This window comes from Phallusia mammillata, chromosome 3 (assembly GCF_965637545.1).
Source record: "Phallusia mammillata chromosome 3, kaPhaMamm4.hap1.1, whole genome shotgun sequence".
NCBI classification, from domain to species: Eukaryota; Metazoa; Chordata; class Ascidiacea; order Phlebobranchia; family Ascidiidae; genus Phallusia; species Phallusia mammillata.
The window spans coordinates 4,917,330-4,941,503 of NC_137254.1; the positions used below are offsets into that span (position 1 = coordinate 4,917,330).

At 36.3% G+C, this 24,174-nt stretch overlaps 1 long non-coding RNA gene and 1 pseudogene across 1 annotated transcript; one reads left to right on the forward strand and one right to left on the reverse strand.

Annotated features, from left to right (window-relative positions):
* The first annotated feature begins 5,497 nt into the window (after positions 1–5,497).
* LOC145219301 (acetyl-CoA acetyltransferase A, mitochondrial pseudogene) lies at positions 5,498–7,006 on the forward strand (annotated as a pseudogene).
* A 14,771-nt stretch (positions 7,007–21,777) lies between these two features.
* Positions 21,778–23,644, reverse strand: LOC145220175 (uncharacterized). Its single transcript, XR_013858018.1, has 5 exons — positions 23,596–23,644; positions 23,430–23,539; positions 22,222–22,257; positions 21,906–21,978; positions 21,778–21,829 (listed from the first exon to the last, which is right to left on the reverse strand). It is a non-coding gene; the product is annotated as an uncharacterized LOC145220175 (long non-coding RNA).
* Positions 23,645–24,174: the final 530 nt, after the last annotated feature.

Sequence of the window (24,174 nt, forward strand, 5' to 3'; positions counted from 1 at the left end):
CTTTCGGGTGATGTTTAACCGCATAATATTCCTTCCGTACAACCTTTTTCATGTGTCATTTTGAGTCAAATAGACACGCAAATATACAAAGTCTTTTTGTAAATTTGTATAGTCATCCAGGCTTGTTTAAACTGCTTGAGGCAAAAGTGTAATCAAGAGTTCGTAGCAACATCTTTTATTATGTTGCACTTGAACCCGCAAAGAATCGAATAAATTGCCCTTTTTGTTTTGCTCTTTTGAGGTGAGCGCACTGCCATATAACGTATTGAAATGTTTCCTTCTGCATCTACAGCTGTGCCACATGTCAGCGGTTATTTTTAAATCTGCATTTGCTGTATATTTTGGTAAAAAAAAACAGAAGAAAATGTTTTAGCCCAGACGAATCTGAATTAAATAAATTTCTAGTATTTTAAATATTATTGCACTAAAAAGATTAATTTGCAAGCCCACTTGGATGATCAAAACATGTTAAAGCAATATTCTACCTGATTAGGATAATATTGTATTATCCAGCAGTAATATTTTATACAGCCATTGCAAAGTATTTTGCAGACATAAGGGTGGGATATACAAATTAAAAATTGCCATGTTCAAAATGGCATTGCTTTCAGGTTGTAAATATTTTCTACATTTACTTTTCATTTGTACTTATTATGCAATGAATCTTGGCTGAGCAAAAACAAGAATGGTTGAGCTTTAAGTTTTTATGTTTGGTAATTTATCAACCTTTGTTTCTACGGAATTTTTTATCCATGTTCATTCATATTTGTCTTTAGGTGCAGGATTAAAAACAAGCACTCCGTGTTCAACAATCAACAAAGTCTGTGCATCTGGAATGAAATTAATTAGCGTCGCAATCAATCAAGTGTGGACACCAAGACGTCATGGTAGCGGGTGGCATGGAAAGCATGTCAAATGCTCCATTTGTGATGCCACGACTGCCACCAGCGTATGGCGGCGTAAAAATGATCGACCTTATTGTTCATGATGGCTTGACTGATGCTTACGGGAAATTTCACATGGGTATATGTGGATAGAATACTGCAAAAAACATTCAATATCTCGTCAAGAGCAAATGCATATGCCATTGAGTCATATACAAGAAGTGCAAAGGCTACTGAAGATGGGCAGTTTAAAGATGAAATTGTTGATGTTGTTATTTGTAGCGTCTCACTCACGCTTTGCGGGATTATACCAGATTTATTATGTTGCTGTCCAATACGCAGCACACCATCAGCACACGCTGGGTAGAATAACAATGCACACAACGGTTCAATCAACAGTCGACACACGATGGTAACCGGCACATTATAAAACACTACATTCCTCCCTTTTTACTTTAAACATCACAACAACGAAATTAAAACACATGTGCATAACAATGCTACACAAAATCACGAAACCACATTGGCGTTATAATTTGTCGTCCAGAGCGACTTCGCGTTCCATTTGTCACATCAGAATTTGGGGATGAGGCTTCCACATCGACCAATGGTGGTACATGGGGAACATCCTCTGATATACTTTCGTCATTGACATACTTTCGCAGAAATGATGAATTTCTTTTCATTTCCACCCCCTCCTTGTTTAATTTCTTTTCATTTCCACCCCCTCCACTTTCTTCACCGACAACTTTTTTAGGTTCCGGATCAAAATTTGTAGAAAGCTTGTTGGTTTTGGGCTGCTTCATCAAAACTTGATCACCAACTTTTATTCCGGAGGAAATTGCTCTTCTTTTCTCATCAGTGTATAGTTTTCCTTTCAACTTGTTGCTCCAGTCTCTGTCATGAAACTCTTCTTCAGTCACATTTGGTTCTTGACAAAGCTCCGGAAGCTTTGTTCGCATTTCACGACCAAACATTAAATAATATGGAGAAGCTCCAGTTGTTGACTGTGGTGTTGATCTGTACGCCATTAAAAATTTGTTAATCTCAGCCTTCCAATCTTTGTGTTCTAAATGAGCCACACGGATTGCCTCATTAGAGTTCTGTTCTGTCTCTCCACTTCCCCATTAGCTTGAGGCCAAAGTGGAGTTGTATGAACATGTTCAACACCATTTTCATTCAAAAAATCTTCAAATTCTTTAGAAATGAACTGTGGACCATTATCAGTCCGAAGTGAGTAAGGCATACCAAATCGTGCAAATATTTTGCTTATCGTTTGTATTACACAGGAACTTGTAATTGACCTCATAATTACTACTTCATAGAACCTGCTATAGTAATCCACCAACACCAATATGTTGTCTCCACTTGGTAAAGGTCCCAGTATATCAGCTGCACAATCCTGCCATGGTTGACTTGGAGGTAGAACTCTTGCAATTGGTTCTGGCCTGCTGTACTCACTGGTTACTTGGCATCCATGACACCTCTTACACAGGGTTTCTGCATCTCTATCCATCTTTGGCCACCAAACTTTACAACGAAGCCTGTTCTTTGTTTTCACAATACCCTGGTGTCCCTCATGAGCAAGTTTCAACACAGCTTGGCGCAAACTACCCGGAATTACAAGTCGAGTGCCTCTAAGTATCAGGTTTCCATATATACTGAGTTCATTTTTCACATGTAGGTAGCTTGGATTCACACATTTTGACCAATTACCTGTTTTCAAACAATGTCTGACCATTCTTAGTTCTTCATCATTTTCAGATTCTCTTTCCACTTCTTTTGATGACATAGCAACTGGTGTACTGTATTCCACAACTTGACCAATGAAGTCCTCAGAAACACTGTTGTCAATACAGCATGCTAAATTAAGTCTTGACAATGCATCGGCAATATTAGTTTTGCCTGGTCTGTAAACAACTTTAAAATCTTACCCTTGCAGTCTCAGCACCCAACGTTCAATACGTGCTGGAGGTTTAGATGACTTTGAGTAAATAAACTGAAGTGGTTTATGGTCAGTCTCTAATTCAAACTTCTTTCCAAACAGGTACAAATTAAACCTCTCACAAGCCCAAACTAGAGCCAATGCCTCTCGTTCCGTTTGGCTGTATCTTCTTTCAACATCAGTAAGACGCCTTGATGCATAAGATATAACTCTCCATTGACCACATTGCCACTGAGTCAGAACTGCACCCAATCCGTATGGAGAAGCATCTGCAATTACTCTTGTTGTGCAGTCATTACGAAAATAGGCAAGTGTATCTGCTTTCACAATTAAATCCTTCAGTCTTACAAATGCAATGTCCTGGGCCTTGCCCCATGTAAACTTGACAGTTTTCTTTGTTAAATCCAAAATGGGTCTTGCAATTGAAGACAAATTGGGAATAAACCTTGCAGAATACTGCACCAATCCCATAAAAGATCTTGCTTCACTGGATTGCTGCTATTTTCTCTTCACTTGGATTAATCCCTTGCTTGCTCAAATCATGTCAAAAAAAGGTAAGTTTAGCCATACGAAATTTGCACTTTTTAGCATTCAGTGTCAGACCACACTGAGACATTTTATCCAACACAGCAAACAACCTCTGATCATGCTCTTTCCTTGTACGCCCATGTACAATCACATCATCTGCAATGTTTGCAGTTCCTTGACATCCTTTCAAAACATCCCATATAATCTTCTGGTATTTCTCTGGGGCAGAGTTTAGACCAAACATTAGTCTAGTATACCTGTACAATCCCTTGTGTGTGTTAAATGTAGTGATATGCCTGCTGTGTTTATCAAGTAAAATTTGATGAAATCCCCACTTTAAGTCCAATTTACTGAAAACAGTACTTCCGTTAAGCTCATAAAGCAACTCTTCCACTGTGGGTATTGGATGTCTTTCCCTCACGATAGCTGTATTAGCCTGTCGCATATCCACACACACTCTAATGTCACCATCAGGTTTAGGAATAACCACCAATGGAGAAATCCAACGAGTAGGCCTTTCAGGTGCTTCTTCGATTATCCCCTCCTTCAACAGCTCTTCAAGTTTTAATTCCACTTTTTCTCTCAGCTGAAATGGAATTCTTCTCACAGGCTGTGCCACAGGTTGAACTTTATCATTGATGTGCTTCAACTTGTAGTCTTTCAACAGACCAATTCCAGAAAACAATTTTGGATATCTGGACAAAACATCATCATACACAGAGTTCACACAACTTGGCCCCAAGTGTAGTAATCCTAACACTTCTGCAGTACGCTTTCCCAACAAGGTGTGACCTTTTCTTTCTGTAACATTGAAATCTGCCGTGCACTCATGAAGACTGTCTTTAGACTTCACCTGAGCTGTAAAAGTACCCAATGTAGCAAGAGGCCCTTTACTTCCATATGCATACAGGGTCTTTGCAGACTTTCTGGTTTCTGCTTTAATTTTCTGCTTCTTCAGCCATTCCCATGTATCCTTATCAACAATATTTGCTGATGCCCCTGAATCAACCAAAAATATTTGGCAATGTAACACCACCAATTACCAGTGTCACTGCATAAAACTCTGATAAAGGTTTCAGACCGAAAACAAATCCATCACCATCTTCCTTCTCTATTCCATTTTGAACAGTGTTATTATTCGACCGCCTTCCCAATGGACGATGCCCCTCTTCACCATTATATTGTGATGGATTGAAACCACTGGACCAACACTTTGATTTGAAGTGTCCAACTCTACCACATTTAGCACAAGCTTTTCTTCTAGCTGGACATATCATATCTTTCTTAAAATGTCCCTTTTGGCCACAAGCAAAACAGGTTTTTCCCTCTTTTCTTGATGTCGAAGCAACCTGACGTTTTTTAGGCTTTTCAATGTAGTTGACTTACTGGCTTTCCTCCATCACTTTTGCTTGGGAATTCACAGCTTCAAATGCTTTGGACATTGACAAGACATCTTTAAGGGTAAGTGTATCCTTTTCCAGAAACTTTCTTCGTAGTGCATTTGAGTGACATTTATCAATTACTTGATCACGAATTTGGTCATCTGCTTCATTTCCGAAATTGCAAGTAGCTGCACTTTGTCTTAATCGACATACAAACTGATCAACTGATTCGTCATTTGTTTGATGCAATTGACGAAACAAATGTCTTTCAAAAGGTATGTTGCACTTTGGTATAAAATACTCATTGAAAAGTTTCATCATAGGTCTTGTTGTCATCTTCCTCGTTTACTAGTGTATAGTAAATTTCCTGCACATTCATACCTGCAGTATGTAGCAACAGTGCCATTTTCTGAACGCTACTCGTGATTCCCTTTCCCACCAAGAATAGATTGAAAGCTCGTTTCCAACGTTTCCAGCGTTGAGATAAACCATGTGCACCGTCTTGAACATCAAATGGTTTCGGTGCACCGACATCACTGTTTGACATTCCCACGAGGTCAGGATTTCCTTCCATTACCTTCAGGAAGATCCACAATCAACCCAAATGTTGATAAAACAAATGTAAAACAGATCCTCGTCGCCAAATATAGCGTCTCACTCACGCTTTGCGGGATTATACCAGATTTATTATGTTGCTGTCCAATACGCAGCACACCATCAGCTCACGCTAGGTAGAATAACAATGCACACAACGGTTCATGCAACAGACGACACACGATGGTAACCGGCACATTATAAAACACTACATTATTGAAGGTAAATTGTAAAGTATATTTTACAAATATTGGATAAAACTTCCTGTACAATTTGATTGCATATGAAACATGTTTGATAAATCAAGTTTATAGAGCTCTTCTTGCAAATGTATTTTTATTCCGACATTTGATTTTCGAATTCATGAATTTTCCTTTGTTATTGTGCTCTGTACTAGTCGCATTCAGTGTTATTTACCCTGATGAAGACGACCTGCATAGGACATTGAAATGTCAGAATAAAAATACATTTGCCAGAAGAGCTCTATAAACTTGCTATATGCCTGGCAGCAATAGCTTATATATGCATATGAAACATGATTGATATATATGCTCTATTAAACACTTTGGTGACAAGACATTGCTTGTACAAGCTAGCATAGCCATATACACCATGCCAGATTGTTACAGAAGTAAAAGGCTTTAAACCCATACCCTACCAAAATCTGCTGTATTGATAAGACATTTTGTGTTAAAACAGCATGTACTGTCTGCAGCTTACTTAAATGTCAATTAATGGCTTTTATTTCTGTTGTGTACTGTTTCATGTTTAAACTGATAACTAGTAAGGTCACATTTCCAGTCGTTACTTAATGGTAAAAAATAATGGCCCAAATAGACAAAAAAAGCAACATGCTTTATTTTTTCAAATGTTTCAGCAAATGCTCATGCCATCATTTGTGATATAAAGTGTATATAAACGGGTGTAACTGATGTGACCTTCATATTACTGATGATTGCATGAGCATTTGCCGAAACATTTCAAAAATAAAGCATGTGGCTTTTCTATTCGGGCCATTATTTTTACCATTAAATTATGAACAGATCCGTATATAGTGTTCAAAATTTATTATTTGATCATGATTAATTAATGTGAATTTATCTTTTTTAGGAAAGCGTGGGAAACCCGACATCACAGTGTCAGAAGACCAGGATTTCAAAACAGTGAATTTCGACAAAATTCCAAAACTCAACGCAGTTTTTCAAGCTGAGAATGGAACTGTTACTGCTGGCAACGCAAGCACATTAAACGATGGGGCAGCTGCATTATGCCTCATGTCAGCGCAAGCAGCTAATAATTTTGGTCTGAAACCATTGGCTCCAATCGTTGGCTTTGCAGATGCCGCTGTAGAACCAAAACACTTTTCAGTGGCCCCTGCATTCGCTATACCGAAGGCGCTTAAGATGGCTGGGGTCCGACAAGACCAAATTGCATTATGGGGAATAAATGAGGCATTTAGTGTTGTGGCATTGGCGAATATTAAACTTTTTGGCATCGACCCAGCAAAGATTAATGCCGACGGCGGTGCTGTGTCACTCGGGCACCCCATTGGCATGTCGGGTGCCAGAATTGTGGCCCATTTGGCACATAGATTAAAAGCAGGTGAATTTGGTTGTGCTGGTATTTGTAATGGTGGTGGTGGTGCTAGTGTTTTGGTGGTTGAAAAACTTTAATGTGTTTGACCTATTTAAAGATGTTATCTTTCTATCATGTACAGTAATGTTTTGAAATAGTTCCTTTATGTGATTTTTACATAACCTCTTAACTTTATGGTTTTTAGGCTTCGTATATTTAAAATTTAAATTTTGGTATGCCTTGTATGTTCAAAAGCCAGTCACAATCAACCATAGCATTTGTTACATATATTTTTCACTAAAATGGTTAATTAGGTACTTTAATGAGCTTATAAATGCATTGTTTTAGCAAGCTTTTGCAAAATCTTTGCCAAACAAATAGCTTAACCAATTTTTTGCCCACCTATATAAACCAATCTTCATTAAATAATGTTATTCATGTTACCACGCAAACTATTTTAAAGTGGTACATACTTTGATATTATTTTTTGCCTTACCTAAAGTGTGTCTGTTCTGTTTAAAAGATGTGTGGAACAAAATTATATAAAAGTTTTTCGATTATTTTGTGCTGTCTAACAATTACACAGAAATGCTATTCAGTTTGAATGCAGATATTCGAAGTTGAAACATCAATCTTGGATTGTATGAGTTTAGAACAGGATTTTTACATGAGAGGCCCAGCAGACATACGCGTTTAAGTGCTGTTTTTTATTTACTCTTATTGTACACATAATCATTTTTTCGGCCAAGACCTCTGGAATAAGACCAAAAAGGTCGATTCTGGCCGGAAACGGGCCAACCTGGCAACCCTGAACACATTGTCGGCCGTTATTGAAACATAGACCTGTGATGCGGCCGTCAATAGCGAAAGCCAAAAAACGTCCCTATTTATCTACGGCAAAGAATGTACTTTGGATGGCACCGTAATAGTTAGTTAGCATGTGGACTTTTTCTTTTGAAAAAGACAATCTAAATCTACTACGTCTAATCTACTGCATGTAACATTTGTTTTGAAACATGAACGACTTTGCACGCTTTAAGCGGGTTTCCTAACGAGCTTCGTGCAGTCAACCGCAGCGCTAGTTACATACATGGCCTTGCAAGCCTAAACGCGGGTTTCCTAACGAGCTTTGTGCATTTAAACATAGCGCTTGTTACATGCATAATTTGGCCCACTTGAATCCGGTTTCCTAACGTGCTTCGTGCAATCAACCATGGCGCTTGTTACACCTATGACTTTGCAAGCTTGAACAAGTTTCGTAACGAGCTTCGTTCAGTCAATCATAGCGCTTGTTACATCTATGACTTTGCGAACTTAAACGAGTTTTCTTTCGAGCTTCGTGCAGTCAAACACAACGTTTGTTACATGCGTGACTTTGTACGGTTAAAGTGGGTTTCTTAACGAGTTTCGTGCATTCAACCATGGCGCTTGTTACATGCCCGATTTTGCAGGCTTAAATCGGATTTCCTAACGAGCTTCGTGCAGTCAACCACAGTGCTTGTTACAAGAACGACTTTGCACGCCTAAAGCGGGTTTCCAAACGGGCTTCGTGCAGTCAACCATGGCGCTTGTTACATCTATGACTTTACAAGCTTAAAGTGGGTTTTCTATCAAGCTTCGTGCAGTCACCCATTGCGCTTGTTGCATGCACGACTTTGGAAGCTTAATAGTTTGCTAACGAGCTTCCGGTTTCCTGGCGAGCTTCGTGCAGTGAAACATGACGCTTGTTTTAAGTATGACTTTGTACGCTTAAAGCGGGTTCCTAACTGGCTTCGAGCAGTCAACCATAGCGCTTGTTACATGCACGACTTTGCAAGCTAAAAGCGGGTTTCTTAACGAGCTTCGTTTAGTCAACCATGACGCTTGTTATATACACGACTTTGTAAACCAAAACTGGGTTTCTTAACGAGCTTCGTTTATAGTCAACCATGGCGCTTGTTACATGCACGACATTGCAAGCTAAAACGGGGTTTCCTAACGAGCATCGTGCAGTCAACCACAGCGCTTGTTGTATGCATGACTTTTTACGCTTAAATGGTTTGCTAACGAGCTTTATACAATCTATGGCCTTTGCAGTATGCACGAATTTGCAAACTTAATGCGGGTTTCCTAACGAGCTTTGTTTAGTCAACCACAGCGCTTGTTATATGCATGACTTTGATCGCTTAAATCCGGTTTCCTGGCGAGCTTCGTGCAGTCAAACATGACGCTTGTTTTAAGTATGACTTTGTACGCTTAAAGCGGGTTCCTGACTGGTTTCGTGCAGTCAACCATTGCGCTTGTTACATACACGACTTTACAAGCTTAAACGGGTTTCCTAACGAGCTTGGTGCAGTCAACCGTAGCGCTTGTTGCATGCACGGCTTTGCAAGCTTACGAATTCCCCTCGAGCTTAATGCAGTATTCTTTTCAATTATTCAAAGTTCCCCTTGTGCAACTTTCAATTGTGTCTTATCGCTCATGCCATGAATATCCTGTTTGTAAGTTTTCATGTGAGGGGTTGATTGTATCAAGCAACCTACAATATAGATGAAGTAATAGATTGTGCTTTAGTTATTGTCTGCAAAGTCCATTGTAAGTTTAAACTTCCTTATTTAAGTCAATAGACTTCATCATCTGTCTATTGTCTGTTGCGCACGCTTAGGGGAATCTTATATATCCGTCTTTATAACTTACTGGTTTCGATAGGAATTTCCCTTCTTGGTACTTCCGTGCTATACAAATCATAGAGCTATAAATATAACGTAAGAACCCTGAGCTTTCTGATATGCTGGCTAGAGTAGGAAGATGCAAGGTAAGGTTTAGATATTGAGTTTCAAACTTTTTATACTGCAGCGGTTCTCAAACTAGGGTCCGCGGTCCTTTAGGGGGCCACTACATGAATTCAGAAGGATCGCGAAACTGAACTAAATTCAACCATCATATTGTTATTGGAATAATTTTGCAAGGAATAAATTAACGCCTATAGTTGTTATAACTGTGGTTTTGTTTCGCTTAGGTATGTTTAGTTTCATAAATACATTTATCCTGGACCGCGAGTGCTCGAGAAAATTGCGAAGGGACCAGTAAGGCACAAAATGAGTAGCACAGTGCTAGAAAAAGAGATTGCTGGTTTGTAGCATATTCGCACAAAAAACCCGGGTTATTCCGGACTCGTTTACATAAAACATTGTCAGGATAGGCGAACTATCGAATTTACATTAAAAATCATTTGTACCTCAAGTTTTGTACGAATTAAGCGAAAATTCGGATTAATCGAATTCGGTTTGACCAAATAGTACTGTATAAGTTATCTGTTATTTGTATGGCATGCGTAAAGACGGTACCTAAACCTGGAAGTAAGGACCACCTCTTTTTTAAAGATACAAGAAAGTGCTCATCAAATTAAAATGCATAAGAACACACTGCATGAATTACAAAGTTTTAGCCGTGCTTGTTGTTTTATAGTTGCTACGGCCGATCAAACTTAAAACAGCTCGTTTTTTACTAGCCTAGCCTATTTATAGTTTCTAAAACGTAAATAGAAAGGTTTGTTGTTAAAATTAAAACATGTCGAGACATATCAGTAAATGGGCCATTACAGTTTATTTAGAGCAGTGGTTCTCAAAATGTAGTTCACGTATCACTAGTGGTACGTCAATGCTTTTCAGGTGGTACGCGAGTAGCTTTCTTCTAAACTTACTTCAAGCCACATCATGAATTGTTGCTCAACTGACCCAAGTGATCAGCCATGATTTGGCACAACCACTGTCTTGGACGTTTGTTAGGCACTGCTAACATGTTAGTTTTATAAATTAGCTAGTGTAGTCAAGAAAAACTGTTGGTCTACCCATTTAAACAAGATTTAGGTGGCACACAGCATTAGAAATATCCGATCAGTACAAGTTTGAGAACCACTGATGTAAAGAATTATTCATTTGAAAAAAATTGCTCCTAGCAGAATTTATTGCGATTTTGTATATCAGTAAAAGGTTGCATTTAGGTCCAAGCAATTGTTGTCATTTTCTCCATGAATTAAATTGTGAGATTTCAGTTAGCTTTTCGTTAATGATGCACTGTGAAGCGGTTGTTAATTCGTTGTTCTTAGTGCTTTCACTAACAAATACTAACTCAGTCAAACAAAATACATTTAGTAATACTAATTCAGTCAACTAAAATACAGTAACTAACAATAATTCAGTGAAACGAAATACATAAAATAATGCTAATATCAATTAACTATCTAGTAAAAAAAAACGATTATCAACTCAGTTAACCAAACTACAGCAACCAATACTAATTCAATCAAACAGAATACAGTAATTAATAGTTATTCAGTCACACAAAATACCTCAAATAATACTAATTCAGTCAAACAAAATACAGTAACTAATACTTATTTTAGTCACAGAAAAAACACAAAATAATATTAATTTAGTCAAACAGAATACATTTAATCAAACTAATTCATTAAATCAAAATACAGTAACTAACACTAATTTAGTCACACAAAAACACTAAATAATACTAATTTAGTCAAACAGAACACATTAACTAAATCTAATTCAGTCAAAAAAGGACATTTAATGATACTAATTCAGTCAACCAAATACAGTAAATAACACCAATGCAGCCACACAAAAAACACTAAAGATTGTTAATTCAGTCAATTAAAATAAAGTAACTAATATTAATTCAGTTATTCAAAATATAATAACTAATACTAATTTAGTCAAACAAAAACACTAACCAATATGAATTTACCCATACAAAATACACTAACTATAACACTAATTTAGTCAATCCAAATACATTAACTAATACTAATTCAAGTAATTGCAGCAAGTAATAGAAAACTAATCAAACAACATACACTAACTAATACCAATTTAGTCAAACAAAAAACGAACTAATATTAATTCAGTTAACCAAAATACAGTAACTAACACTGATTCAACCAAACATAATACATTTACAAATACTAGCTCAGTGAAAACACATCTTACATTAATTTAGTCACCCAAAATAATATAAATAATACTAATTCAGTCAATTAAAATACGCCAAGTAATACTTAATTTAGTCAAACAAATGACAGTAACTGTACCACTAATTCAGTTAATCAAAATACACTAACTAAGACTAATTCAGTCAAACAAAGTGCACTAACTAATACTAATTCAGTGATACAAAATACAGTAACCAATATTGATTCAGTCAAACACAATATACAAAATAATACTAATCCAGTTAAACAAAATATGCCAAGTAATACTTCATTCAGTCAAAGAAAATACACTAGCTATAACACTAATTCAGTCAAACAAAAGACAGTAACTGTAACACTAATTCAGTTAATCCAAATACACCAAATAATACCAATTTTATCAAACGGAATACACTAACTAATAGCAATTTAGTCAAACAGAATACACGAACTAATACTAATTCAGTCAGTCAATCAAAATACACCAAATAATGTCAATTTAGTCAAACGGAATACAGTAACTAATACCAATCTTGTCAAACATAATATACCAACTAATAATAATTCAGTCAAACAAAATATGCCAAGTAATACTTAATTCAGTCAAAGAAAAGACAGGAACAATTACACTAATTCAGCGTAGCTCCTTTTTCTGAACCGGGAGTTGTTCTTGGACGTGGTGCAATGAACGTCCAAATCTATGACGGTTGGTTGCTCTCCTTGTTGCGAGGACCAAAAGCCAACGGAGGGCGGAGCTCGACGTAATGCGATCCAACACCGATAGCGACGATAAACTCTCTGATGGAAACTTGGAGCTTCTCTCACAATTGAAACGCCTTCCCTGGCTTGCAGGTTTTCCAAAGTGTTGCTCAAGATTGTGTTCTTGCAGACTAGTTCTCTGGTTTGCTTCAGTTGTTCGTACCCTACTCGAATTAGGTCGTGCGAATCTGGTTTAAGAATCCCGTCTTAAGCAATCAAGTTTTAACTGATGCTAATTTAGTCAACTAAAACACAGTAATTAACACTAATTCAGTCACACGAAATACCTAAAGTAATACTAATTCAGTCAACCAAAATGCAGTAAGTTATGCTAATTTAGTCAAACAAAATATAGTTGCTAATACTAATTCAGTCAACCAAAATACTGCAACTAATACTAATTCAGTTGCACAACAACACTAAATATTATTAATTAGGCGATCAGAGTACACCTACTATTACTAATTCACTAACACAACATACATTTAATTATATTAATTTAGTCATACAAAAAAACGCTATTCAATGCAATTTATTCATACAAATTAACTATAATACTAATTGAGTTAATCTAAATACAACTGGAAAGGTGGCTTTCTGATGTACTTCCATTTTATATATTCTATGCGAATTTTACCAATTTACTATACACATCATTTCATCTACACTTATGATTGTTTTTGCCAGCAAAAACAAATGGGTCCCCACATGCGCGTTTGTGCGGATTTACGGTTAACAAACGTCCTGGTTATTTCTACATTCTTAGGGAAAAACCTAACCAACTTTAGCATTCACCCCACTTTAAAAGTTTTGTCCGTATTCTTTTTGCATCATTATTGTCATATAATTACAAAAAAAACAGTAAATAAAAACAGGAAAAATACTTTCAATTTAATCTCATGCTTTGACCTTGATATTGTCGTTCAAGGTCAGTTTTTAAACACAATTTTCCAAACATGATAACTTAATAAAACGACATAGCATAGCTGTGCCAAAACAGCTGATTTCTAATCACCGACACGACCGTCTCGTAAAACGTCCGTCTGGACGTCAAGCTGAGCACTCCCGCTGCATTCACCCGCCTTAATCGTAAACAAGTGAATTACTCCCTTGAGAGTTGAGACTTCTATCTGACTGACAGTGTACACATATTATGGGCTGTACAAGTAACTATTTGGCCGATTAAGGCAATTTTTTGAATACTAAACGAATAGCCTACTGCAACCAATTGTTTAACATTTCAGCATATTAGGGCTTGTATTTCTGGCCTTAAACTTATTATTTTTCGGTTTAGGGGGTAAAATGAGTGAATTTGGGGGCCTGTGGGTAAACCGCTGGGTCATTCGGGGTCAAACTTTAGGAGGATCAAATTTGGATTAATAACTATCATGTGTCTAAATTTGAAAAAAATTGAAGAACTCTTTCTTGACCAAACGCGTATCACAAACCAGCGTTAGACAGAAAAAAAGAATAAAAGAAATAAATGCGGACAAAAACAATATGTGTCCCCTTCATAGAAGGGGACCCATAATAACTAATAATAATTCAATCAAAAAGAAGATTGCAGCAACTAGTATTAATCTAACAAAATACACTATTAGTTTAGTTGAATCTATTAGCCAGTGGTTATTAAACTATAGGCCACAGACCTTTTGGGCAGGGATCAGCAACCTTTTTTGCAACGCTGAGTCTTACTTTATGTCAGATTCATGGTCATTTTTACCACCAGAGGTCTCCCTAGCATTCCCAACTGAGCTACACAGGCCCGGTGAAAAAAAGCCGAAAAAGTCCCGTACCTGTTTCGTTTTGCCTAAATTTTTTATGTGCTTTCAACATTGTAATAAGTTTTGACCTGGAATTGGACAAATTTTGTTTTGTGGTTTATCGCGACCAATGAGCTTGAATTTCTACTATTTTGGTTGTATTTTTGTCTGCATTATTCGTTGCGACCCATAGGTTGGAAAATACTGTCCTATATGACATGCAAAAGTTGTATGTTTTTATAGATCAATCAAGGATACGTCTTTTTGATAGCTGTTGCATAGAAATCTTATACATGATGTGGTTATTGTTTCTATTGTTTTTCGTCGGATGCGTGGACGGTGAATGTCCGGGTGAGGATCTCAGTCTCGCTCCACGACCTTATACAAGTAAGAAATCATTTTATTTGATAAACCTTCAATGTTAGGCTTTAGTCTTTAATATCACTATTTGAACAAAAACTGAAATCTATTACACGAAAAAAAAACGATATTATTTATACAATGAAAACAAATGCACGTGTTTTTCATCATTTGGCAAAGCATAAATGTGTATGATTATGTTCATTACCGACTGAGAACTTATTAATCGGGCCAAAACACATTTCCATTTCTGCTTTACTTCTTATTGACTTAGACATCCTTTGATTATTATTATTACTATTTATTCAAAGCTTATTTGATTCACAGAACCAAAAAATCTCTCGGTGTGCGAGGAACCGTATCGTGGTCCCAACTGCACCTGCCCTTCTTCAATGTTCGAATGCGCTTGTCACAAGTTTGGTCGGTGTAAAAATCCAGGATGCATTGAGATGTGGTGGGTAAACAACTGGAATAACCAGTGTGATGATGGGAGTGATGAGTTTGGTGATTATTGTCCCGAAGGCAGGTTTCAGTGTGACTGCTTCAATACAACTTGTAAAGGTGTAATTGGGTGTGGGCCATCTTGGGCAGTGCAATGTAATGGAAACACAGAATGTATAGATGGCAGTGATGAAGTTAATTGCTCTTGTCCAGCTCATAAGTTTGAATGTGATTGTTTCAAAACAAACAATTGCACTGAAGGTCATGGTTGCATCGAAATTGATTATGTTTGCGATGGAAGAAATGACTGTGGAGATTGGGGTGATGAAGTTAATTGCACTTGCCCAGCTGATACGTTTGAATGCCCCTGTTACAAAACAAAGAACTGCACAACTGTAAACGGTGGTTGCATAAAAAACAAATGGCATTGTAATGGAATTAATGGCTGTGGAGATTGGGGTGATGAAGTTAATTGCACTTGCCCAGCTGATACGTTTGAATGCCCCTGTTACAAAACAAGGAACTGCACAACTTTAAATGGTGGTTGCATAAAAAACAAATGGCAATGCAATGGGCGGAATGATTGTGGAGATTGGAGTGATGAAGTTAATTGCACTTGCCCAGCTGATACGTTTGAATGTGATTGTTACAAAACAAAGAACTGCACAACTAATAATGGTTGCATCTACAAAAAATATCAATGTGATGGAGATAAAGACTGTGGAGATTGGAGTGATGAAGTTAATTGCACTTGTCCAGCTGATAGTTTTGAATGTGATTGTTACAAAACAAAGAACTGCACAACTAATCATGGTTGCATCGACAAAAAATATCAATGTGATGGAGGTAATGACTGTGGAGATCGGAGTGATGAAGTTAATTGCACCTGCCCCGCCGAAAAGTTTCAATGTGCATGTGTTGCCACGAAGCAATGCATCGGAACAAAGGGTAGTTGTATTGACCGATCTTTGTTATGTGATGGAAATGGTGACTGTTTTGATGGTAGTGATGAGACACATTACACATGCAACTGCTCTGGAGTTCACGCAAGATGTCCGCGCGATCCTGGTAACCAACTTCGCACATCTACTGGCAGATGTTTACCTGTAAACTGGATTGGTGATGGATTTAAGGATTGCTTTGATGGAAGTGACGAACTGTGTTCAATCACAAACTTTACATGTCAATCTTGCACAATGTTTGCCACTACTTGTAAGAGTGAGCAGCTTGTCAGGTATCTTGTACATTCTCCAGTCCCACAAGAGTGCAACACGGTAATCCAACCGTCGTGTGTTGATGACATCGACCGTTGTGAAAACAAGAATGTGATTTGTGTCTCATCAAACTGCAACGAAAGGAAAAATAAATATTGTCAGAAGGTTTTTCTTTGTGAAAATGAAGAAATGATAGCTGGTAACAACTTCTGTGACTTAGAAATTAGCTGCAGTGACAAAAGCGACGAAATCAAGTCAGGATTTGGATTTAAATGCTCTGGATCATCGAGACTAGGTGATTGCGTTTTGCCCCAAGTTAACGTTTACGATTCAGTGGCTCAATGTTCTGATAGGTATGATCTTTGTTTCGTCAACGGACAGTTTAAATGTTTTCAGTGCCTGGATAAAAAGTTAATCATATCCCCAAAGCAAGTTTGTGACGGTATTGTGGATTGTTTTGATATGTCTGATGAGTGTTTATGTTTGAATCAAAGTTTGTGTAAAGATATAAGGGGTTCTTGTCCGTCAAATCAGATGCATTGTCAAAATAAATCTGTTTGTATGGATCAAAGTGGAAAGTTGTGCAATTCAAGTGTGCAATGTGTTAACCAAATTAACACGAAATACTGCTCGGTTACTAATAACTTGAAACAAACTCAGTGTTTGCCAGAAGACACCAAACACCTTAGACTTGACGAAGTATTTAGGTGTGCAAAAACTGACAACCCACCATTAAGGTATTGGTTTCAGTATTGGTTCAAAAATGGCGATGAATTTGACCTTTTGTTTAACTCAATATGTGATGGAATGGATGATCGTCTTGGGATGTTTGGGGAAGTGAATTGCCCAAACAGATTTTATTGTTTATCTAAAGAAAAAATCAGCATAGACAACTCGCAGGCTTGCGACGGAAAAATTGATTGCAACGATGGTTCAGATGAATTCTCAGGACTTTGTCCCAATATTCGCTTTTATTGCAAAAGCAAAAACAAGGTTTCTATTGACAGAAAAACTGTTTGTGATGGAATTATCGACTGTGACAATGAATCTGACGAAAGCAAATGCCGTTGCGAAAAAGTAAGGTTTTATTGCACAAATAAACAACCTGTTTCGATTGAAATAAAACTGGTGCAGAATGGAATTCGCGATTGTTCGGACGGAAGTGACGAATGTGTAAACTTGGTTGGAGACGCATTTGCAGATGTCAACGAAATGATCGCCAATCCAATATACCGGGTAATTTTTTGGATAACAGCTGTGTTAGCCTTGGGAGGAAATTTGTTTGTGTTTATTGCAACTGCTCATAGCTTGTGGAATGCAGACAGAAACAAACATGTTTTTATTAACACCAGTATTTTTATTCTTAACCTTTGTTGCTCAGATTTCCTCATGGGAATTTATCTGCTTGCAGTTATAGTTCAAGCCACACAATTTTCTGGCTCGTATTGTCTATTTGACAAGGAATGGCGATCAAGTAGATTGTGTTCAGGACTTGGAGCACTTGCAATTATTTCTTCAGAGGCATCAGCGTTTACAATGACAACCATGACAACGTTTCGCCTTGCATCAGCTTTCAAACCATTTACAATCCGAAATATGGGTGTTCTTAGAGTTTTATTTGGTGAATTGATTTGCTGGATTTTGGCTGCGGTTTTGGCAATTATCCCCTTACTTCAAGTCAATTCAGAATATTTTACAACTGATGTCTGGTTTCCAAACAACATTTTTGGAAATGATTTTGTTTCCAGAAAAAACATATCACTTCTTGCTGAAAGAATTACTGGTGTAGAACCGGTGGGTTGGAACGATGTGAAACAAACTATAACAATGGCATTTCCTCGCAACCCAATCAAAGGAGAGTTTGGATATTATGGGGAAACAAGCGTTTGTATGCCACGTTTATTTGCCACAACCAATGAGTTTGCTTGGGAATATTCAACTTTCCTCATCACCATCAACTTCCTTATGTTCATCTACATGGTGATTGCATACGTTCTTTTCTACAAACAAAGCAACCGCATGAAAGAAGCCAGAAGCAATGATGTCAGTTCCAAGATGCAGAAAAGAATCTCGAGGTTGATTTTGACCGACTTTTGTTGCTGGATTCCAATTTGTGTTATGGGATATTTGAGTGTTGGAGGAATCAGGATGCCACCAGATGCTTATGTGTTGAGTGCTTGTATGTTGCTTCCAATCAACAGCGCTCTCAATCCATTGCTTTACTCAAAAGCAATTGAAGATCAACTTACTAGGGCCAAAAAATATGTGAGACAAAATGTATCTTCTATCGGGGCAATTACAAGTTGCCCAACGGAATTGACTGTGACCTACAATGCTGGTGCAGTAGAAGAAGGCGACAGAGTGATTGAAGTTGTTGGATAAAGTTTCATCCTCGAACACAAAAATTTTCCCCGAAAAAGGAGTAAATCGTGTAATTTTCTTATGTTTTACAAATGTTTGCATTAATGCGATAACTATTTAAGCATTCTAAATTTGACAAAAAGTTAATCATGAAAACTTTTTTTAAAAATTAAAAACAATTAAAATCATAAAAAATTAAATACACAATACTTAAATTTGTAGTTTACACCTTGTCATGTAGGAATGCGCTTTCTAGTAAGAATGGTGTTTGACTAATTCGATATAAAGCCTTCAATGTGCTGGCATACTTTAATTTATGTATATATTTGCCTTGATCGTTGGTTTGCATGGACGCTTCAGCGCTCATCCCGTTTATGAATTGATTTTTATCTCAACTTCTTACATTTGAGGAAATAATTGTCTTCGCTTACTGTGAACAAAATGGTTGTCATTGCAACATGTCGAATTGTCTGGTGGATTAGCATAGCTTATCACATAAATTCGTTTGTAATAATGCCTTAAAAGAACTGCCAATTTCTTTGAAAAAGAATGTCAACTGTTTGTTATTCATCCACAATAATTTAAAATACATTCATTTGTTTGTAAATTAGCTTTTTGTGTGTTTAATTTCCCATGATTATTTTCTTTGTTGTGTAAAGTGTGTGCTGTGAGAACGGTATTGGACGCTGCGTAATCAAGATTAAAATGCAAAACGCTGATCAGCATGTGAAAAATGTAGTTTTTGCAAAACAAGTTTAAGCATTATATTTAAATATGACTACAAGTCCAAATGCCAGGAGCATAAACCGTTTTTAAGTAAATACGTTTGGGGAGTTATTTATAAAAAAATTGGAATGCACGGAAACTCACATATGTTGCCTATACGTTCAGGACTGTTGTAGTTACGTTTCGTTTTGAATTGTTATTAAATCTTAACCAAGACCTGATATTTCTAAGAATTGTGGAAAATATATTTTACGCTTTCCAGAAGACTTCTTTTTGACATTGGTTTTATGATAAGAAAAGCGGGACTCCCTGTCCATTGTGGGGCAGAGACAAAACAGAAATTCAAGTAGCGGTCACACAGCTCCTTGTTCACTATAAAAGCAAACCGCCTCAGTAAGAAGTCAACCACAATTATTGGGCTTTAACACGATTAAACCTAAACGGCTATAGGGGCATCCTTAAAGTCACTAAAAATGTTAATAATTTTGCGCAACTTGTGACCATGGAACCGCAGTGTGTTAATGCAACTAATATATAATCGGGGAAATTAAACTAAGAGCAGTGTACCCCGGGAGTACTTGCATTGATTTATAATATCGAATAAAACACTATTTGTCTTATTTATTTATGTAGAGTTGTAAAAGTATAAAATGTTGATGGACAAGCCTATACATTGAAGCCTCAGGAAAGACCAAGGCAAGAAACTCAATAGATAATTGGTCTTAAGCAAGGCGTTTTTGGGCTGTTTGACATTAGGCCAGTTTCAGCAACTGGCTAGTTTAATTAATTTAACTTAGCTAGTTAAATTAGCTCAATAAATACTAACATAGAGTGTAAAGTGAAGCCCGAAAAAAGCCTTTTTTTAATGAACCCTAAGCCCAAACCGGAACTCGACTTACAACTCCACCTCCTCCTCCGTAGTGAATGCTCCATTTCTTCTGGTGACATTGTTGTATTCAACAACTTTTTTTTCAATGAATCAAATCAGACAAAAATGTTTAGATTTTAAACAATTTGCTAGAAACTCATGTAAACTATAAAAAAAATAATTGTTTTTTTAAATAACTTTTTTGGCTTAGAAAACGTTTAAGTTTTGATTTACAACAATTCAAGCAAACCGGTAGGGAAATTTCTGATCTTTGTCAAACAAACTCCGCCAAAAACGATCGATAATATATTTACGCAGAATTGTATTGTTTCCCTAATACTTACATTTACACAAAGTGACTTGTCAAGTGTAATGGGAAATAACCCGATGCAAATGAAACAAAGTGTTCAATTCTTAGGTAACATCTAAAAACAATTGGAAAATGAAACGTTTTTTATCTTTGGCAAAAAAGTCACATGTTTTAGATGATTTCTCCATAACGTTCGATTATGTATATCGTCCCCGTTTATACAATTTTGTTAAATACATTCACCCACTTTTTACAAAGGGTGTAATATTGTACTTTTATACCTTTGATAATGTTGTTTGTTTTACACTTGCAAATGGTTTGAATGCTTCCTTCTAAACCTTGTTAAATGTCTAAATCACCATGTCTTAGCAGTTAGCACATTTGTCTCTTAGTTCATCCTGAACTTTTAAAATGCACATTTATTTTCTAACTGGTCTCTCTAGAACTGATAATTTGCACATATAAAAGTGTAGACAAAGATTTAACCACGAGAAACATACAGACGCACAAGAAACAAAATCAAAACATTGGCCACGTCATGTCACACTTTGACGCGCAATTTCCAGGATATGACGAAAAAACCTTCTCAAAATGAAGTGTATATATGGTATCGTACTTCCAACAGGCGCTCTTGTCAGATAAGCTGTACATTTTGCATGGTTTTTAGCTTGATTACTTAAATTTTGCGATTTTTAATTCAGACAATTAGTTCAAAAGCCACGCATCAATATATTAATAGCTACTAGAAACATATATTGATTGAATATTTTATAGATACATGCATGATATCTAAAAAACATACAGTTCTTCGTCCAATGAGAGTTTAATCTTTACATCCCTTAGCCACATTTATGACAGAAGCTTTTCCAAATAGTGAGAGAAGCTTTTTTAAATAGTAATAAGGTTAATACAATAAGGTGTATTACAAGTTCATCCATCTGCATTGGAAAGGGCCAACAATATTCTAAACCTATGGCAAATAAACGCAAAAGCATAGTTTTTAAAGTACATTTGGGCAAGCATTAGTTGCTACGAGGCTGGTTTCGTTCTGGTTGCAGCTGATTATCCGGGTTTCGACCCTCATCCCCATCTATTTGTGATGGTTCTTCTGCTGGGGTTCCATTAGGGTCGAAGTTGTCAAATGCAATTCGGGCTGAAATGATTGTTTGGTAACATCAAAAATAGTGTCCAACGACGACAGCAATAGTTTTTTAACATAATCTACTTACATTGGTTTACAGGAAGCGGTGGTGGAGATGGAATGTTTGAATTAAATTCTCTCATCTTAATCTTGTTGAAAATCTGTACAGAATAATTTGAGCTTGACTTCGTGTCATAGATTTGTGACAGTTTTTAGTCAGTTTGTTTGCTCCTGCTAAATGTTAAAATTATTAACTGAGATTCAAAAACACCGTTCAAACAAAGTTAATAGAATAGAGAATATTGAAGTTATGCGGTCTTCATCTATGATTAAAAATTGCTTTAAATTTTTTTTGTATATTTTTATATTTTTACTAAATACTGTTTTTTAATTATTATTCCTACTTGGTTTGCTGGCTGAAATGGTGGACAAGGCAGAACCTATAAAACAAAAAAGCAACAAAATTTCAAAAGAGTAGGTATATTACAATGACGTCCATCAGCCATAGTTTACAGCTTTCTGAAAGCCCCTAAAATGTATACAGGGCACCTATAATCCTGTTCAACATAGGTGCATACATTGTAGGTATTTGCTGATTTGTTCAACAATCGAGCACCAATTTTAGACCCACATCAAATCTTTTTCTATAATCCAAACTAAAACCCGAAAAAAATAAAGGTATACAACGATTAAATTAAAGTGCCGTTGTTGGAATTACATAAATGATTTTGGAAGTCGAGATGGCAAAAAGATAATAGAGTTAATACAATTATAGCAAACAAATCAATACATGAAAAGTAACTCTCCTAGAACTAATAATATAGAAACTTTTAATATACAGGTTTGCTAAGTTCCGGTATGTGGCACACTCAAACATGTTAAAAGCAGTTTGTGTAAAAAGTGCTGAGAGTTAAGATCACTCGGTTTAGTCTATGCTTCCATAATAATAATAACAATAAAGTCAAGTCAAAAACTCAGTTTTTTGTTAAATTTAGTCCCCAAATCTATTCTATTCTTACTGTAAATTTAAATAACCGCGCTCTTTACGTCATTTATCGGTATTTGTTAGTAGCTTTGAAATGAGCTTTTGGACTTTCTACTTATTTTTCTGTAATGATTAAACAATCATCAGTTTTGAAATCCAATTTTAAACTTTATTGATTTTTCTAACTGTGCTGAATACCACTGTCTTTGAAATGCCACATTTGCACTTTTACAAATAAGACATATTGTACAATACCCTGCATTACTACGATACTTTTTGTATCATATTGGTCATTAGGACAATTTTATTTATTTATTTTTAATTATCTAGTTTTTTTTGCACTTTTGAATATGAATGGTGACATATTACAACAGTATGATTTGTTACTTAATGTGTTACTTTAGTTCGCTCGTTGCTATATATCACGTCGAAACGAGGTGTTATATCTTAAAAAGGATAAGCATATTTTTGAACAAAATTTTGTAATAAATGTTTTGATGTTAACCTGCGACGACTTTTGCAATCCAATTCGCGACTACTTTTCCAAATCCAAGTATTTCATAGTAGTGTAAAAGACTATTCCCCTGGGGGTTTGAAAAGACAACGAAATAAAAATAACTATCTAACCTGCATGGGTGTATGTTGTGTATCCTTTGGGATTTGATCCTCATTGCCATTCGATTGCTCCGGTGGGTCTGGGATTCCGTTTGGGTCAAATTTGTCAAATGCTATTCGATCTGATAAAAGTGACCCATTACATACACAAATTTTTGCAATGTTTATCGTTTTTAACCTTGGTTTGGTGGTGGTCGGTGAAAGGTAATGTCACATTCTTCGCATGTTATCTTGTCAGAAACCTGAAAAATAAAAAGTTAAGTTGTTTTTTCAATGACAACAGTGTGTTGTGTGTTTAGCGAAAAATAAAAACAAAAATACGTCACCTAATACATACCCCTCATCTTCAGTGGTTGGAACAATATTTTGGAAGCATTTTTAATGCAAACTATAAAACTATTCATTTACACATATAACTTTCGACAATATTTCTTTAGAAATCAAGTTATTACTGTCGGTACCTCTTTGCAACTGCAGAATGTACGGCCGATATCTCCAAAATGTTGTTAATTATAACCTAAGTCAGTTAAATGGGAATTAAATTTTGCAAAACATTTGCACTTACCGGTAGTTTGGTATTTCGCTGTTCATCCCACACCGAACTTTGTGGTTCTTTTTTCGACGTGTTGAATGACATTTGTTTATTTGCTAAAGTAATTAATTGTACTTTATTTTAGTGTATCAATTAGCTGCAGACATACAGGAGGGCATAGCTAGCATTAAAGTAATGATAAAGCGAGGGGACACATTAACAGGA